The sequence below is a fragment of the Anneissia japonica genome, unplaced genomic scaffold (genome assembly GCF_011630105.1).
Source record: "Anneissia japonica isolate Jap-2015-1 unplaced genomic scaffold, ASM1163010v1 scaffold1511_len2985839_cov193, whole genome shotgun sequence".
NCBI lineage: Eukaryota > Metazoa > Echinodermata > Crinoidea > Comatulida > Comatulidae > Anneissia > Anneissia japonica.
This window is the reverse complement of record NW_022685291.1, coordinates 708,845-713,703: the sequence shown is the minus strand read 5'-3', so window position 1 is coordinate 713,703 and position 4,859 is coordinate 708,845. Positions and strand designations below refer to the sequence as shown.

Here is a 4,859-nt window from a genome sequence, read left to right as displayed (position 1 = left end):
TATAGACCTATATATATAAAACGGAAAGAGGAAAGAGTATAAAGTGTAGATGCATAAATAATAAGCATATTTAATGTTTATTATATCATACAACTTGCAAACAATTACATTGTTTTAAAGTGGCCTGTAATGCCTAACAGTAAGAATCGTACGCCTTTGCTACGAAACACGATTATTGAGGGTATTTTTCATATTTTTTAAAGTTTTATCTGCGCAGGATTGATATGTTCTTCTGGAGACTACGTCAACACGAGTAGGGGCTACACAACAGACAGGGTGCTGAGGCCGTATAGTAAGCGAAGTACAGTACCTCTAGTGCGTCCTTTCAGAAACTTATGAGTTGAATTTAAGAGTAAGTATCTAAAGATTGGCTAAGTAAGACAATGAAACTTATTCTCTGATTGAAAATGTGAAACAGACAGGCATTACTGGGATAAATAATTGCGGTGGAATCAACTTCGGGGTAAGATCAATTTTATAGAATATCAATAGGCTACGCTCGTTGCCAACGAATGATCTGAATGGAATCAACAAGCTTTATAATACACAACAGTTGAAATTTCAACTCAAAAGGACATGGAGTGAAACTCGAATTCGAAGTTGGATTCGATTAATAATGGATTGATTAGGAAAGAGTTTGGCAAGCACAGAAAATGTTGAAACTCGCCGATGGCAAGTGAACAATCTCTTGGTACAACATTAATAGCATATAAGCCGGGACAAAATTACCTTCATAATCCTCATTATTATGAAATTAATGATTATGGTGTGTTTAGCGACCGCAGTGTGGAGTACCCGCGCATCAACCAGGGACATACTCTACTTCAGGTCGATGTACGGTGATCCAGTAACGGATGGTTCTTGAGGAACATAAATTGCGTCATCCGACCATATTAACTCGTTAACTCAGAAGACTAATCCAAACAATTGCCCTCATTTGAGTAAATGTAGATCTTAAAGTGAAAAGTCAGCGATGGAAAGATGAATTAGACACCGCACTGACCCATACGTCATTAAGACGCATATGCCGTATTCTCTCGAAGGGTTTTGGATGTTGGGGGCCTGATGGAGACACATTAAACATTCAATATGGGATCGATACCCATGCGCAGACCACAGGCTTGCCGCCTAATGTCATACCGTAAATAACTTATGAACTACCGTATCATATGCAGTGACAATAAAAGTTCAAGGCCATGGAAATACTCAGTAAGGGATACCCCTCGGAGCCCCGCCCCGATCCTACCATGAACATATGTATCAGCACAAAGCAACGCAAAGTAAAAACAAAACAAAACCAAAAAACAAGAAAAATTTGTTGGAATAGTAAATGATAATTCTTTGCCCCTTCTGAAGCCTGGTGTATTGGAAGAAATGTTGAGTTACATATAAAGGGAATAATAATGCGAGTTCACGATCTACACTTTCACATCTCATAAACACCGTTCAAATGATGGCGAGAATTATTCCAATTACAAGCGCGTGCGTGCGTACCACCGGCCCGACTTTTTATTCAGCGCATGCTTACCATGTACTTGATTATGAAGGGTTTTGGATAAGGGGCATACTTTTTGGGTCACTTTCGCAAAGGCCTAACTGTACACTGCATCGACTCATTATGGAATCCATGAATGATTTTGAGTCTGAAAGGATAACCTGATCATTTTTCAACGAAAAGACGAGCGAGATAGTGAATACTGAATAATAATCGTGTTGACGTAAAAAGGCAACAATAGCGCCACTTGGGAACAGCTTGCAAGTTGAGTCGACAGCCGATATAATGTCTCTCGATCATTAAACAAAAGAGAAATCGGGGGAAAAACCCCTATGGACCCAAGTGTATAGCAATTATCCTTGCCGCTCGGTAATACTCGAAGATTTAAAGAAAACAGGCATATTCCTTATATTGAATGTTCAAAATACTCGAATTTGCAACCGGCTATTCGGTAGAACAGACTCGGTTAATGAATTCATTATCAGGAAATTATTCGGTCTTTCTTAAACATACTACGTAAGAAAAGACAGGAGGGCAGGGCGTGGGAAAACTCTTAATAAAGGCGTAGATTTGTGTGGAATGCCCGCTCGGGCGCAATTCGCGTTTTAAGGGGATTTACTAATAACTGTACGACGTAGACTAATTCAGAATGCTAAAACATAGAGGAGTTTTAGCATGCTAGTTTGAGCAAAAATCTCCGGGGATTTAAGATACTTCGTTTGTTATTAATGCGAAGCAAATAACCTACAAGGCAAGTAACATCGGCTTAGATTTATAAACCAAATATTCCACAAGGATTTAACAAGGAGGCGCTGTGAGGGAATTACTTCAGAATTTAGAGATGCTAAAAGTGAAGACGGATAACGATATTATGTAGATAAAAGAGCCCTGCAGGGATAGGCATCTATACGGGAAAATTCCCGATAGCTAGTATAAGTCGTCAGGTTTGCCGTGGACCTGAGCCCCAGTTAGCAAGATAGTTACATAGAAAAAATGAACATGAAGAAAAATTAACAACCTATACAATGCTTTCTATTGTTCGACCTTTCCTGCAACTTCACCACCTTCCTTACATCAGGTTGGCGGTGGCGATAACCACGAGTTTGGGAAGAATCTGGACTGCAATTACAGTACCAGGACCTCGGCAATGCACCGTGAAAAATTGAGTCTTTTTTTAGTCCACAATAAATTACCAAAATAAGATCATCCCGCGAATTGGGCCTCGGGGGAACGACACATATTTGTAATGTGCAAACAATATTAGGCCTAAATAATTCGATGATTATTTAGATTAGGCCTATTGCCCCACAAAAGTTTATTTTACAATTACAATAGCGTATGGATACGGTAGGCCACTGAACTTAGTAGCTGTAATAAGCTAGGAAATACAATGGGCGGAGATATATTTTAAACGACATAACACTAATAAATACAACGCAATGGATACATTGAGAATTATATAAATTCTAGAAGGATCAACTATATTTTTTAAAGTTAGTTAACTCATAAAAAGACGGGCCTATAATCTGCGAGACGAATCTGGAATTCGTAGTAGTGTGACGTGATTTCGGTCGTGATCAAGGTCTCTTAGCAAGATGTCAGTCCATCGGACGATATGAATAGAAAGACGTGATAATGATACTGTGGTAATTTCCCTCGTGGGAGTCATACGCCTTCCTACTCATTAGCAACTTGTTATGTGCCATCCATAAACATCTACAAGTATTACGGTGCTGATGAATATTCATGAGACGATCTTGTTAACAAATGAATATTTATTACCTTGTCGAAAATGCTTGGTGGTTATATGGGCCGAAAAGTGTTTAATTCAAAAACTACAACTTTTGCTATGTTAGTAATATTATTATTAGTATTATTACAAGCGCATATAAAAAAAATTTTCATTTATTTATATTTCCATTATTTATCACCACTAGCTTTATTATATTTTTTGACACAAAAATATGAGATAGCAGCTTCATAATGATGAAGTATCTACTAAAAAACGTATTCAATTTTACAGTTGTGAAAACCCCTGCTCACAACAATATTTCACTAAAGAGGCTATATTTTCCAACTTTAGACATTTTGTGATTTGTGTTTTGCGTCCGAAAAACAATATTCTAAAAGTGCATAATTTTCATTTGATTATTAATTAGGCCTCATAGTTTATTATTACATTCATACAAAGAAATATAAAAGGGGAAAAAAACCCAATTACATCTAAAGGAATTAAGTTACAAAATCAAAATAGACGGGGGGAAAAAAACTGGAAATTTCAAGTTGACTACACAAAGTTGTTGCTTTACAGCAGTTGCTGGCCTAAGGAATTCAATTTGTCATCTTATGCTGAAATTTTGTAATTTCTAATTTTTTACGATGGCAAATTATGAAATGAATTCTCACAACATAGTAAGATGGAATTCCAGTGATTTGAACTTTGTCTTGGTTTCTTGAAAGCATGATCAATTTAAGTAATGATGTAATGCAAGACGACAAATATTGTCCGCATGGATGATAAACAACTTCAAATGTGATCAAATGTCTCGATTGGTGAGGATTGGCGTTGAAAAAAACGAGAAAAAAACCAGTGTTCAATGTTAATTGCCTCATTAACATGCAAAAATTGTGTAAACAAAAAATGTATTAACCTTTTGAATGATGACAACAATGACGCAAACGGACTGAGAAATACTCTGAATCGAAGTTTTAGAAATACCATTTTGGAATATTCATAGCACCTGATGAACGTATATGGACATCCGTTAACCTTCACAAAATGTTGTCATTTATTAGTGCTTTACCGCCCTCGTTTGGCATGGTATTTTTAGAATGCACGTGGGTCAACCACTTTGTTGCTTTTGTGAGTAATTAAGACAGTTTTGAGCTGACATCATCAGGCTCTTTATGAAATGCTACCAGATGGACCAATATGCTGGTAAACAAAGTAAATACTGTGCAAAAATATATTATGTGAACTCAAGATCTGTATATACAGTATAAATATTATTGAAAATACCATATTATATTCTATTATTAAATTATTGAGATATATACTGTTTTATATATATAGTGTATACATATATTATATATATGTATTATTATAATATATAATGTCATAAATATATATAATATATATATAGGTGTAAACTCTTCAAATAGATAATAATACAGTGCTCAAATATATAGGAACATGTTATAAATCGTATCAAACATAGTTCATCATTGAAACTATAATAAGGAACTTTCATTGATGAACTATTTTTGATAAGGTTTATAACATCATGTTCCTATATATTTGAGCACTGTATTATAATATATTTGATTTATACAATTTGTGCTCCCCATGTTAAGTAGCCACTTG

The 4,859-nt window shown here is 35.6% G+C and overlaps 1 protein-coding gene across 1 annotated transcript in view; it reads right to left on the bottom strand.

The window, feature by feature from the left end:
* LOC117109938 (probable beta-D-xylosidase 5) overlaps nt 1–4,859 on the bottom strand; it is a 17,444-nt gene that overhangs the window by 1,748 nt on the left and 10,837 nt on the right. The window lies entirely within an intron of this gene.